The sequence below is a fragment of the Cynocephalus volans genome, chromosome 2 (genome assembly GCF_027409185.1).
Source record: "Cynocephalus volans isolate mCynVol1 chromosome 2, mCynVol1.pri, whole genome shotgun sequence".
Lineage (NCBI taxonomy): Eukaryota > Metazoa > Chordata > Mammalia > Dermoptera > Cynocephalidae > Cynocephalus > Cynocephalus volans.
Window position 1 is genome coordinate 68,915,588 of NC_084461.1, and position 15,931 is coordinate 68,931,518.

At 33.3% G+C, this 15,931-nt stretch overlaps 1 protein-coding gene and 1 pseudogene across 3 annotated transcripts in view; one reads left to right on the forward strand and one right to left on the reverse strand.

The window, feature by feature from the left end:
* Window positions 1-11,271, forward strand: part of LOC134369451 (protein AF1q-like) — a 45,188-nt pseudogene extending 33,917 nt beyond the window's left edge.
* The window catches only part of SSBP2 (single stranded DNA binding protein 2), a 317,496-nt gene that overhangs the window by 126,573 nt on the left and 174,992 nt on the right, over window positions 1-15,931 (reverse strand). The window lies entirely within an intron of this gene.

The window sequence follows — 15,931 nt, forward strand, 5'->3', positions numbered from 1 at the left end:
CTGGTCCTTCCTGCCTCTTCCTCCAGTGAATTTACTAACACGAGCCATGAAATGTTTAAAAATGGATAAATTAGGAATGCAGTTTTATCTTTTATAAACTGAAATTTGTGTACATACTTAATTGGCGTAATATTAATTTATTTTTATCTAAGAAAGAGCAGCCCAAATGCTTATAAGGCACTTCAATATTTTAAAATTATCGAAGTAAACCTCTGATAAGCTACTATCTGGCTTCAAGTCTCAAAAATGTTAAATTTCTAAATTTTTCAAAATCATCTTTCTCCTTCTTTTCATCTATAATGCTGAAGCCCTTGTTCAGCCATACCATACCTTAACTGTACCACTGAAATAAACAGCATCTGATTTATCTTCCTGCCTTATCTTTCTCTTCATCAATCAATCCCTCATTCTGCTCTGACAATGTCACACACACGGTCAAATAACTCTGCTGTAATCATGTCACTGATACATTTAAATATCTTCCATGAATCCCATTTATCTAAACTAATTCTATGTCTCTTAATCTTATAAGTCCCTCTGTGCTCTGAATCTAAGCTAGGTTTTTAGGCCTTATTTCTACTACCTTCTTACATGTACCCTACATCTTGTGTCATATATGCATCTGCTCTTCCAAACTAAAACTATAAGCCCTTTGGAAAGAGAAACATTGCCTACCTCAATACCCTCCATATACAATGGTGTTTGATAGTGTCTATTGAAAGAATAAATGATTCACACGAAAATTATACCAATTAAAGGGGTCTTATTATGACAGCGGTTTTACTGATCATTTATTTTTTCATCTACTTTATTGAGATATGATTGACATATAAATATTTTACATATACAGCTTGATGTATTTGGGGATAAGTATACACCTGTGAAGCCATCAACGTGAAGGCCGTAATTACTGATCATTTATTGACTGCCTGTTAATATGGCATTTTTTTTTGATGAACCATAAGTCATAGTATTAAGGTGAATTGCATTTTAGTGTATCCATTCCCTCCTTCTGTGTCCTGTTTTTCTAGATAGCAATCTTCTCTTTAGATGGTACCCTGCTTCCTCTTCATTTTTATGTTACACATCCCATACTCTCTCCCTCTATCCCATCTTAAAGACACATGTCCAGATTCACAGCTCAAAGAAATAAAAGAATATGTCCAATATATTTACTCCTTCTTGCTGATGAACGGATTAAACTTCAGTGTAAATGAATTTAGCTTAGGTTGCTATATGTGACAACATTAACATACTTAACTATATTTTATACTCCAAATCTGCTTTCTGACATTTAGAAAATATAACTATCCTTCTGTACTATTTTTATCTCTGATATTGTCTGACATTAACTTGTTTTGTTTGTTTAATTTTTCATGTGTTTAGGTCTTGAAACTCTATCTAAATTGCAAATTCCTGGAGGACCAACACCATGTTTTATATCATTATATTATCTAACAAAACTTTATTCAGCACCTTAGAATTAAAAGCTAGATATTGAATAAACAGCATTATAAAAATGTCATATTATAATTATCCAAAAAAATTTTTACCAAAGTATTTTGAGAAAATAAAAAGCAACAGTTTAAAGATTTCTAAAAGAGGGGAATGAAAAATCATGCTCATCCATTCTCTGTTTTGATTTTGTACAAATGGTCTAAAGCCTCAAAATAACTCTTAGTTGATTTTAACTGAGTGGAATGGGATTCAGCTCTCTCTATATAAATCACAATATAGTCAACAAATCTCTATTTGACTTAACCATGGAGATATAATGTCAGAACTTGGCTTCTTATTCATATTCCATGGAATCATGGATAAGAACTTATTGAGTTAATTCTGAGCTCCCAAAACATAGGCATTATACTTTACTATGAAGGAAGTTTAGTAATCTTAGAAAAAAGAAAGCTCATGTTATTATTTTAATCAACTAGGAGTCAATTTCTTTTTGCTATTAAGATAACTAATTATCTAGCTTCTAAGATTTTTCTCCTTGTGTGTTATCCCATTACATTAAAAATATATAATGGTTTCAGGAATTAGAAAAGCAAGGCCTTATTTTTCTTAAGTATATATATCTGCTTCATAACAATACATTTGATAGTTTTATATTCAGAAGATAGTTAACATATGAGCGTACTTCAAAAAGTTCACGGAAAGATTTGTATTACCTTTTAATTCTGCTTTTCCAAGAACTTTTCGAAGTACTCTCATATGCATAAACACAGGTTTCCTAAATTATAGGCATGCACCACATAACACCATTTCAGTCAAGGAGGAATAGCATATACAATGGTGGTCCCATAAGATGTCACATGGTATTTTTACTGTGCCTTTTCTATGTTTGATATGTTTAGGCACACAAATACTGACCATTGTGTTACAACTGCCTAGAGTATTCAGTACATTAACATGCTGTTATAGGTTTGTAGACTACGAGCTGTAGGCTGTAACACATAGCCTAGGTGAGTAGTAGGCTACACTATTTAGGTTTGTGTTAAGTTCACTCCAATGTTCCCACAATGACAAAATCACCTAACAATGCATTTCTCAGAACCAATTCTCATAAGTGACACATGACTGTAACGTTACCTCAAGTGAAGCACCTTAGGTATCCATTTTTGGAATTTTAGTATACTCATGATTTTAAAACTTTTAGAAATGCAAATGCTGGTTTTATACAAAGTTAACCTATAAAATTCTGGTGGTCTAGAATCATTCTTTTCAATAGGAAAGCTTGAATAACAAATGCTTCTATAGGGGGCATTTTCCACTTATATTCTATTATTTGTTAAAATAAAAATATTTGTTATTTACATAAAAGTGTTTATTTACATAAAGAAATATAACTGCATTTCTTCCAGGAAAGTTCTCAAATCTTCTTTAAATTATTCAGCAAGTAAAGGATTTAGTAATTATAATTCAACACTGAAAACAATATAAAATTAAATTTTCTAGAATTAAAAAATGTATATTTTATAAAATCTAAAAACAATATTACATTTTATGCTTATTTTTATGTCATTGTCTTGGTACTTTTTAAAAATACCCATTAGATTATTCTTTTAAGATGCTGATAACTATTAAATATATCCAAAGTAATTATACGTTTGATGCTAGTTATACGTTTCAGAAAATTTCGAAGAACTTGGAGCAGGCTATTTTCAGAAAACAATTAATTAAATAGTAAAAGTTATAAGTGTATCAACTCACATTTCACTAACTGCCTACTATAAATATTTGTGACCTCATTTCACATTGCTTTCCAGTTACACTCATTTGAGGGTAGGAAAAAATTTGATACAGCTTTATTTTGTTTTGTAGCATGAAGCTAATAACATTAGCTGGGGAAGTGAATGTGTAAATATTTAATTCTTGTATAGAGAAATACATAAGCAAACAAGAGTCTATAAAGTATGTTTTTAACAGTAGTTCTCAAATTCATATGACATAGTTCATGTAGTATATACTCAGAATAATACTTAAGAAGCAGAGTAAACCTAATATTTAATCATAATCAGAAATTGCCTTAAGAAACCAGATATTTACACAGTCAAAACAAAGTAAAACAAGATTTACAGAAAATAATGGAAAGGTGTTCATGTGAGGAGGCGGTGGTAGAACCAAAATAGAGATTTGGATAGTTTAATTTTTTAGTTAATTTGTGATTCAAACTGTGATAGACTTTCAGTAATTTTAAAGAGCATGAAAATGAGAAGTTGGTTCAGAATTTATAAATTCTTCTTCATCCATTTGCATAGCAATGCATAAAACACAGCATGTAATATTATCACCTAAAAAGGCAAAATTAAAAATAGGTCACAGCTTCTGAGGAAGGATACATACTGCCAGGAGGCGGACTGTGAGCCCGGTAGCAGGTCAGGAAATGATAATAATGAGCCTGCATGATTGCTAGAACCACAAGAGAAGACATGAATTCTCATGCTAACCCTGTCATCAATTGTCTATGTGGCCTTGAGTCACTTAAACTAAGTGATTTGATATCGAGCAAATATCGAGTTTATCTTCCTCATGTATGTATTATATGGTCAAATTCAGCCATGATGAAATGTGCTTGTGATACATATTCCTTCGCTCATGACCCTAAGTCTCTGTAACTACCATTTATGTTTTATTTTCTCTAGGACAACTTGAGTATTTACATAAATCACAAAGGCTGAGAAATTCTATAAACAGGAGAATCTTTCAGAAAAAGGGTTTATTTTAGAAAGGCAAGAAGAAGGTGGGGGAGGACCTTCCAAAATACTGGTCAAGGGCTGGCTGGTTAGCTCAGTTAGTTAAGAGTGTGGTGTTACAATACCAAGGTCAAGGGTTCAGATCCCCCTACCCACTAGCTTCCAGAAAAGGGGACAAAATACTGGTTGCACTTTTTCGTCACTTTATGTAGAACAAAATTTGAAAGCAAGGTTGTGAAAATGGGCCAAGCACTTGATCTTTGACAAATGCAGAGTGGACTCAACCTAATACTTGTAGCATTTTAATAATTTGGAAAGACTACTCAAGCAGTTACCATTTACACTCCTAAAAAAGGATTAGGAAGTGTCACTTTAATATCTCATGGTAGTGTCTGTCAGCCTTTTAAAAATCTCTCTCTCTCTGCAGGGCCTTTTCATTCTATCTTTTATTAAGCCAAGATTCTGTGAAATTTTACTCTCTATAGTTTTTAATATAAAAGGTTATAAGAAACATGTATTTTCAGTCTCATAAGCTCTCTTTCCCCAGCAAGATATTGATGCACTCCCCCAGCACCTTTCCACATACTACCCTACTAGCCATCCCCCAAACTCCAGGTCTGGGCAGGACACTGTCTTCACTCATAACATCAATAAATATCACTAATGAAGTAGACTTAAAAAGTTATAGAAATGACTAGTTATTTTCTATTAGTCATATGAAAACAGAAAAATTTATAACTAAAATAACTCTCCTTTATGTTTCAATTACTTATAAATTCAGTAACAAAACATTGCCTGTTTTGTGTTGCTATAACAGAATACCTGAAATTGGGTAGTTTATAAAGAAAAGAGGTTTATTTGGCTCACAATTCTGGAGGCAGAGAAGTACATGATTGGGAAGCTGCAGCTGGCAAGGGCCTCAGGCTGCTTCCACTCATGGTGGAAAACAAAAGGGGAGCAGGTGTGTGCAAAGAGATCACAAGGTGAGAGAGGAAGCAAGAGAGAAACCCAGGAAGCCAGACTCTTTTCACAACCTCCTCTTGTAGAACTAATCAATTTCCTTGAGAACAAGAACTCACTCACTTCCCAGGGAGGACATTAATCTATTCATGAGGGATCTGTCCCCATTATCCAAATACCTCCCACTAGTCCCTACCTCTCAACACTGCTACACTGGGGATCAAACCTCCACATGAGTTCTGGTGCGGACAAACCACATCCAAACACAGCAAACACCTTCATCAAAAATCTACATATTGCTTCGTGTATTTATATGTGAACAAGATTGGTATCATCAGGGAAGCAGGGAATGGAAATGAGACAATGACAGGAGCTTGCTGTATTAGCAGAATATTTTACAATTTATTTATTTGTATACAACTGAACTAAATGTTTATATAGTTAACTTTGCTTTCCTTTTTCATTCTTTCCTATCATCCTTACCTCCCTCCATCCTTTCCTGTCTCCCTCTCATCCTCTTTCATTACTCCTTCCTTCCATCCAACATTGGTTTTTAGCTGACACCACAGTTTCAAAAAGAAATAAAAACTGCATTACTCAGGAAGGAAGCTAATAAGTTTCCCCTCCCCCAAATGCCATTAGATACTTCCTGAATAAATGGGAAATGCATTAATTAATTTTTTAAAAAGAGGGTACTTGCATAAGCAACAAAAACAGATTCCAGTCTACATTATGATTAAAATCAACTAGAATGATAAAAATCAGACATGAATAAGATCTTAGGACATCTTGCACATCTACATCCTAAGATATTAGGATATCTTGCATATCTATAGCCAATGAACTTTGCTCCTAACAATGTGTAGATTTTTTTAGTGTGCTATTAAATAAGAAGTGTGACTTCTACCACTTTCCTTTTGAAATAATTCCATAGTATATTGAATTTCGTTAACACGAAATTTTTTGTAAATCTACTTATGACTGAAGTTTTTTCATTCAAAATTATTCCATTGTTCATGGTCATACTAATAAATGGAAGGGATGGATAAAATCATATGCACATACATTCTTGTATATACACAGTGTATATATGTATAATTTTAAGTATATAATTACATTTAATTTTATATATTATTTATATATTTAATTGATACACAGGCTAAAATTTTACATTTTACATAAAAAATACTATGTACATTCACATATATTCTTTTTCTGAAGCTCTTTATTGATTTAATTCTTTTTAACAAGGTTATATAAAAATTCCTCATACAAATTATATTTTAGTTATAATTAGTGGATCACTAGCCTATTTGACTCATATTTAAAGGACAAATAGAACAAGGGTTTTTTGGACTTTTTGCTTTGGTTTTCTGTTTGTTTGTTTTGCATAACAATTTATAAGCAAGTCAGTAGTTTGTATACTAAGCTTTAATCTTGAGATTGCTCTCAGCAACTGATTTGGTCATTACAGAGAGAATAAATACCATTCACGATGATAATTTAAATAAAAATATGTTGATTTAAGAGATAAAATTTGGTAAAAACTGATTTCTCTTCTGTTTCAATGTCTCCTAACATAGTACAGCCACTGAAATCAACTTAGTGCTTGTCAGGATCCATTGAACTTTATAGTGAGCATCTGGGTAGTACCAGAGTGCAGATGTTGGAATAGAATACCACAGCAAAACTACTTTAAGTTTCATCTGGTTAATAACAGTACTTCATTGAGAAGATTGCTTTCTGTAATTTCTGACTTATTTTTGCCAAAATAAAATCTGTTCGCCTTTTTTTATGGCACAATGTGACTTGTTACAAAACAAAGCCTTCCACTTTCATACTATGTTAAAATATAGGCTTTACATACAGCAAAATAACTGAATTTAATTTTTCTAATAAAAATAAATCACTAACATAAAGCATTATCTACTAGTCACAAAATTAAGAACATCTCCATAAACTAAATTTAAAAAATCCAAATATTTGGAAATGAGGAATATTTCCAAATGTTCCTAAGTATAATTTATATAATTCTATTTTCTCTTTTTGTCATTTTTGTGGGAAGCTGTTTCTGGGTACTATTTACATACCAGCTCTTGCAAATTCTGGTTAAATATAAGGAACTAAAGAAACTGAAAGTGTTCCTAGTGGCATTCTCAAGAAATTTCTCCAACTCCTTTGATAACCAGCAATGAGCATTTTCCTTATGCATCTTCCAGGACACCTCATTTTTGCCTGACCCTGCCAAATTCTCTTCACAATCTAATAGCTTTGGCTTCTATGTTTCCATCCCAGTCTACTTACTAGTCGGTTTTATTAATAACACAAGAACACATGTTCATTGTACAAAAAGTTAGAAAACATGTAAGAACCAGTAAAAAAAAAAAAAAAAAAATCAAGTGTAACCTCACCATTCAGAAACTACTGTTAACACTTTTATATAAATCTTTTAAATAAAAATGAGATTAATGTGCAATCTATATCAGTTTGTAAAGTGACTTTTTCATTTAACATACCCTAAGTAAGTTCTAGTTTTCTAATTCTCTTCACATGTTTAGTATTTTAATTTCTCTTTTTCTTAAAATATATTTCAAAGTCAATTTACTCCAGCACATGATACTAAAGAGTATGTTCATTTCCACTGGTAATTGCAAATAAGAATCTTCAAAAGTGGTAGAAAATCCTTCACACTAGAAGGGTACCAGAAAGACTTCCTCAGCTTAGAAACCTGTATTTCAGTGGCAATGTAGAAGGATACTTGTCCCTCCCCTCTTTAGCCAAGATAAGTGCAAGTTAAATGAATAATAGCTTGCTGACCCAGAGAGGATTTTCATCCCTGTTTCAAATTTATGAAAGAGAGAGAGATACTAAGATTGAAGGAGTTGGGATGGCTGGAAACCTACAAAGTTATACGTGTCCACATCCATGCTCTCTTCCTTCCACACTGTGACGGTGAAAGAGGTCTTTCTGCTCCTAGAGCCCCTTTACTTACTTATGCTATAAATCTTATTCTCTACTGCCTTTTCAGCACAGCTCAGACGTTATCTTTTTATTGCTTCTCTCTCTCCCTCTCTTATGTCTCTTCAACTGCTCTCATTACTTGCTTGTTCCCATCAACATTTAAATTTATTTAGGACTTGCTTATCTTAAGGAAGCCTTCCTAAATGTCAAATAGTACTCTCCTTCTGCCCCTACTGTATTTTTCATAGCCAAGTTTCATGAAAAAAATGGTCCACATTTCTCTTCTCTCATTTATTCCTCATTCTACTCCTATCAGATTTTGCCCCCAAAGCAGCATGGTGTGCTGTCAAGAGCAAATTCTACTGTCAAACTGCATGAGTTCAAGTCCTGATGTTCTCACTAGCTATGCATTTTCTTGGGAAAGTCACTTAATTTCTCACTACCTTATTTTTCTCATCTGTAAAATTGGGATATAATGATATCTAGCCCAAAAGATAGTTGTGAAAATTAAATTAATACATGCAAAACTGCTTATACCAGTGCCTGGTCCATATTAAGCTCTATATAAAAGCTCCATATAAATTCAAAAGTAACAAATTCTCTGGGGTTTTTTCTTACCTCTGATTCATCCTTTCTAGTCTCACTTTCATGTTCCTCTTCCTTTATAACCTGGTTTTTGAAACTCTGGCATTCCTTAAGGTGAATAAAAATAGTCTTCATGGACTAGCCACTATTTATCTCTTGAGAATTCTAGGTTGATTTTGTTTGTTTCTTCAGTACTTTAAAGATGTTTTCCCACTGTCTTCTCACTTACATTGCTTTTGACAAGAAATTTGCTGAAATCCTTATCCTCTTCCTTGTTCTCTATATAATGTGACATTCCTGCTTTTAAGATTTCCTCCTTGTCACTAGTTTTGAACAATTTGATTATCATATGTACTGGTGTGTTTTTTCTTCATATTTTTGAGCTTAGGTTATTTAATATTCTTAGATCTCCAAATATATAGTTTTCATCAAATTTGAAAACTTTTGGCAATGGTTTCTGTAAATATTTTTTCTGTCCTCTCCATCTCTCTCCTCTCCTTTGGGTGATTCCAATTCCAAGTATATTTGGCTGCTTGAAGATGTCCCAAAACTCACTGCTGCTTTATTCTTTTTTTTTTTTTTTAGTCATTTTTTTCTCTCTGTGTTTCATTTTGGACAGTTGCTATCACTATGTCTGCAAATTTACTAATCTTTGCTTCTGCAGTGTCTAATCTGCCATTAATTCCATCCAGTGTATTTTTCATCTCTAGCTGTTTGATTCAATTATTCCTATACATTTCATATTTCTACATAACATGTTCCCTTTTTCTTCTAATTTTTGAATATACAGAACATTATAACAACTGTTTTAAAGTCCTTTTTCTGATGATTCTAATATCTGTGGCTGTTACAGATTGTTTCTGATTCCTTTTTCTCCTCATCATGGGTCAGATTTTCCTGCTTCTTTGCATTGCCTGGTAATGTTTGATTACAGCCAGACATTATGAATTTTACTTTGTTGGGTGCTGGATATTTTCACATTTCTGTAAATGTTCATGAACTTTGTTCTGGGACACAGAACAATTTTGCATATCTAAACCAAACCTGTATCAGAAATCCATGTTTAAGATTGAACTATACCTTTTCTAACTCGCATGACTTTCTGATTATAGTGGTATACTTTTATTCCTTAGGAAATCAGAACCACTTGCATATTTGAACACAAAAGGTTGGTTCAACTTGTACTTTGCTTTCTATCTCTTTCAAGATGTGTTACATCCTTTCCTATCTCTTTGACAGAAGGCTCCAGACCTAACTATGGTCAAAGCAAAAATATTAATTCTACAAAGTGGTAATTAATACTACTATCTATATTTACTGTGGCTTGTCAGAACACAACATCTGGTCCAATAAACAGTGTCATCATGCATAGAATTATCAGAGGAACATCCAAGAAACTCAGCACGCTTAGGAAGATGTTTTTAAAGTATATTTATAATGTTATAAGAAACAAATAATGGAAATGAACTGCAAACTAGTAATATATTTCTATCTTAAATTCTGAGTTACTGAACTTTATAATTAATTTGTCTTCTTATCAAAATATCATTTAACCACATTTCTAAAATGTAACCTTCATTTTTATACACATTACAATAGTAATAATTCAGCATTTTATATATGCAAGTCAGTACATCAATAAAAATTTCTTTATATAAAGCAAATTCTTAAGGTAAACCTAAAACAAAAGACTGTAAAAAGAGGTGACTTCACAAAAAAGAATCTATTCTGATATAGTATTGCATAAGTCATCAGAAGTCTAGTTTCATTTATCCATACTAACCTAAAATTATTAAATAAGTTTTTGATTTACATATCAAAGAAAGCAAAACTATCTTGAATAAACTGATATTCAATTTTATTCAATTATTTTGTGATTTCAACATATGCAATATAATCCCCATAATCAGCAACTGAAAAAAAAAAGATTATTTCCCCTGAAAAATAAAAGTTTAATAAACTACATTAAATAACAGAATAGAGAATAACATTAAGTGAGCCTTTTACTATGTGCCATGGTTAATTGCATAACATTTTTATTTGGTTAGAGGGAAAAAAGGAGTCATGCTGCTTCTAGATTCTTATGTTATTTCCAATTAAAAAAAAAAGGGTTGTGCTAAAATTTCAGGAATATCAGACAGATTCAGTCACTGAAGAGGGAGAGGGAGTGAGAAGACAAAGCCGTCAAAGCCCTAACATCTTTCTTTCTCTCCAGCCCAGAGCAGACCCTGGGGCCCCTGAGGTACTCCCTCCATCTTTGGAACACATTAGTAATTCACTGATAGCAGGAAGCTGTGAGGGACCCTATGAATAGCCAATACAGCTCCTTTCTTTTTCTGGAGAATGCCCATCCCAGACCTGGATCTGTCAGAGCTGAAAAGGCACGGGTCTGTCAGATACATCCACCTACAAGATCAAGGACAGCATCACTGGCAAAATGACCAAGCAAGCAACTGGAGCAGAGCAGGAGAAAAACCCTGAAGGTGATGCTCTCCTTGAGTACAGCACTTTCATGTTCTGGAGAACTCCTATTGCCAGCATCTACTCCTCCGAATTGGACTTGGTCTAATGCCAAGACTTCTCTCTCCCACCACCTTGCCCTCACTGTCTTCCCTTTCAAGTCCCTTCCTTTTTACCCCTTTCCATTTTAATCCTGTTCTTGTTCCTCTATTGTGTTGGTGGTGCTGATGAATCTGACAGAGTTGAGTTGTCTGTATGTACTTACGTATGCATGTACCTGCGTATGTATGTATGTATGTATCTGTCTATCTAAGTATTCTGTTTCACCCAAAAGTCCTCAAGCTAGAAAAGGTTCAAGTAATGGAGTAATGGGTTACAGGGATTCCTTCTTTTTTCACCAAATACTTACTCCAGAAAACAGGCCTGATGGGAGCACCAGAGAGTAGTACAATAGTGCAAAATGTATGGAAGACTAATTTTTTACTTCACTTTAATCAGCTTCAGAGATTGTTGAAACCTTCCTAATTTCCTGCTCCAGGCCATTAAACACAAATATTTCTTCAAGAGTTGATGAAAATCTTAGAAGTTTTAATTTAAGATTATTTGCTATAGAAGAGTAGGATTTCTAAAAGTCTAAGGTAGTAAGACATGGTTTTTTTTTTGGCTTCTTTGGTCCTGCTCCTTCTTGTAATACACTCATTTTCTCAGAGAAATTGGGGGTAGTTAACAATATAAAACAAAAGGAAATAATACATTATGGAAAATGAAAATAGGGGAAAATGTTGAATCATTCAGAAATAGCTAAGTTCTTCCTTTTTCAAAAGGGCATTCATTCAAGCCTACTCACTTTACAACTTTGCTTCTAACTGTGGGTTGAAAACTCTACCTGAGGAAAGTTAGACTTCAAATCTTAAGATGCAATCTTGCTGACTATTATGAGAATTTGTAAGGTTTTGATTCAGTCTTCTAAAAGGCATAGGTTTGATCCTTAGTATTTCAGTCTTGCCCTACTGCATTTGCAATACATAATACTGATCAATGGGCCTTGGGCAGTGCTTCAGCTACCTTGAGACCATAAAATGAACATATACATTCTGACCCTACAACTTGTCCTGACTCCTTCCAAAATTATTGCTGCTGAATTGTGTGCCATTTTCTCATTTATTTAATAAAGACATTCAATCCCACCCCCCTCAAAAATTTGAGAGTATGTTGAAGGGTCTTAGAACATCGAGCCCCTAAATTAACAATCAGAAACCCTTTTTATTCAACTGCCTTGCTCTCTATTTAGATAGAAACAGAGCTGTGGCTATAAACTCTGCACTGCCAAAGAAGGGGGGAAAAAAGGCAGTCACTGCTTAAGTTTTCCTGCTGAAAAAAGGAAAAATAATCTTTGAAAGAACCTAGGGAAAGTAGGTATTACAGCAATGTAAGTAGCAGAAGTATTATTCTAGATAAGTATGAATAGAAAGCCACCACAGTGCATATTCTTCCACCCTTACTGTCCCTTACTCTACTCTCTTCACACTCCATCCAAAGAGAAGCAACACTGGAAAGCCAAAGAATATTCTTATATATTCCTAGATTTTATAAAGGTACACAGATTTGACTATGAAATTATGTTTCATAAGTAAGTTCTGTTTCACTAAGTATGCTAATGAGTAACAATATTTTTTCCAGCTTTATTGAGGTATAATTGACAAATAAAAATTGTATATATTTAAGGTATACACGTGATGTTTTAACATACATATACTTTATGAAATGATTACCACTACCAAGCTAATTAACATCCATCACACTTCATGAGAACAGTTAAGACCGACTCTTTCAGTAAATTTCAAGTGTATAATACAGTACACTTATATATATCCCCCCACACACAAAAATAGTGTTTATAAAAGACATAAACAGGAAAGCAAAACTATTAGGTAAATAATCTCTTCTACTAAATACTAAATGTAAGAAAATTTGGGGATTGGGGCCAAAAAAAAAAAGCTAGAATCACCTATGTTTTGTTTTCAATTACCCTGTATTACTAAGAAGAAATCTTGAGTTGTGGCAATGCAGAAGGAAGGAAATCAATAAAGCACTGCAGAGTAGAACTGCATCGAGACAGCAATTATATACTGTAAATGCCTCTCATTAATCATAATCTGCTCAAATTAGCCATTAGTTTTTAAGTTGTTGAGGACTTACTAAAGCAATGTCCAACTTTTAAAAAGTCACATAAAATATGAAGGCAGCCTTGATCGTGATTATAATACTTAGGCATTTTTAAACTTATATAACAATAATGACTAAACAGTACAAAAAGTATAATTCTAGAAAAAGGTATTTTCCATTTTTATCATTTATCATAATTGCCTACCATAGATACAAATTCTTTCAAATCCCATTAACAGAGCACTATAAGAAACATTCCCTTCCTATATGCTGTTTTTCATGGAAACATATATAATAACTATGCAAGAGTAGAGCATTTTACATAAGATAATTGATTAAGTTGGTTCCTGATACCAAATTATTAATGATAAAAACAACCAAGCAGAAACCAAACCAAACAAACCATAAGGACCATACATATGATTTGTACAACAAATCCATGTCCTAAGGAACTCATGAATAAACCAAAGCAGTATACTTTTTTTTTGAATCCTAAAAGATATCATTGTCTACATAAAAATTCCAAAAGAAATTACAAAAAAGCTAATAGAACTAAAAAAGTGAGATTAATAAGGTAGATAATCAATATTTCTATATATGGGCAATTAACAATTGGATAATGAAATTTAAAAAGTACTACTTACTATAACACAAAAATCATTAAAATATTTCGGTACATATTAACAAAATATGCATATCATCTGTGTTCTGAAAACTACAAACCACTATTAAAAGAAATTTTAAAAGACTTAAGTAAACAGAGAGATATACAGTATTCATGAAGGGGAGGACTACTCAACACAATTACAATTAATATCCCAACAGGATTGTTTTGTAGAAATCAAAACTAGAGTATGGAAAATAAGTAGAATACCCAAAACAATTCAAAAAAGAACATCAGAGTTGGAGGTTTCACACCACCTGATTTCAAGACTTATTATAAAGCCCAGCAATCAATACAACATAGTAGGGGAAAAAGAACAGATCAATGTGACAGATTCGAGGATCCACACTATATAATATTTTTCGATGAAGATGAAAATACAATTCAAAGGAGAAAAGATTAATTAGATAATCATACGCCAAAAATACAAAACAAAACAAAAACCCTATCCAAACCTTGGACCATATATAAAATCAAAGTAGACCATAGAACAAAATGTAAAACAAATTATAAAAGCTTTCTAGAGAAACACAGGAAAAAATATCTGTGGCCTTGGTTCACACAAGGCATCCTTATATACATCATCAAAAGAAAAAATAGTTGATAAATTGGACTCCATCAGAAGTAAGAATTTCTTTGAAGGACACTATAAATAACAGTATGGTGCTGGCATAAAGACAGACACACAGGCCGATGGAACAGAATAGAACACCCAAAATAAATCACACATATAGGGTCAACTGATTTCCAACAAGGGTGCCAAGAAAGTACAATAAGAAAAAAATAGTCTCCATGAAGTCTGTGCCCAGTCCTATTTCCTTAAGTCTCCTATGTTTTCTTTAAGAAGTTTTATTGTTTCAGGGTGTATATTTAAATCCTTAATCCATTTTGAGTTGATTTTAGTATACGGTGAGAGGTATGGATCTAGTTTCATTCTCCTGCATATGGATATCCAGTTATCCCAGCACCATTTGCTGAAGAGGCAGTCCCTTCCCCAGTGAATAGGCTTGGTACCTTTGTCAAATATCAGATGGCAGTAAGTGTGTGGGTTGATTTCTGGATTCTCTATTCTATTCCATTGGTCAGTGTGTCTGTTTTTATGCCAGTACCATACTGTTTTGGTTATTATAGCTTTGTAGTATAGCTTAAGGTCAGGTAGTGTTATGCCTCCAGCTTTATTTTTTTTGCTCAGCATTGCTTTGGCTATGCGCGGTCTTTTATTGTTCCATATAAATGACTGGATAGTTTTTTCCATATCTGAGAAAAATGTCTTTGCACGGGCAACCAAAGGAAAAATAAACAAATGGGATTATATCAAACTAAAAAGCTTCTGCACAGCAAAAGAAACAATTAACAGAGTTAAAAGACAACCAACAGAGTGGGAGAAAATATTTGCAAAATATATATCTGACAAAGGATTAATATCCAGAATATATAAGGAACTCAAACAACTTTACAAGAAGAAAACAAGCAACCCAATTAAAAAATGGGCAAAAGAGCTAAGTAGGCATTTCTCTAAGGAAGATATACAAATGGCCAACAGACATATGAAAAAATGCTCAACATCACTCAGCATCCGGGAAATGCAAATCAAAACCACACTGAGATACCATCTAACCCCAGTTAGGATGGCTAAAATCCAAAAGACTCTGAACGATAAATGCTGGTGAGGTTGCGGAGAAAAAGGAACTCTCATACATTGTTGGTGGGACTGCAAAATGGTGCAGCCTCTATGGAAAATGGTATGGAGGTTCCTCAAACAATTGCAGATAGATCTGCCATACGACCCAGCTATCCCACTGTTGGGAATATACCCAGAGGAATGGAAATCATCAAGTCGAAGGTATACCTGTTCCCCAACGTTCATCGCAGCACTCTTTACAATAGCCAAGAGTTGGAACCAGCCCAAATGTCCATCATCAGATGAGTGGATACGGAA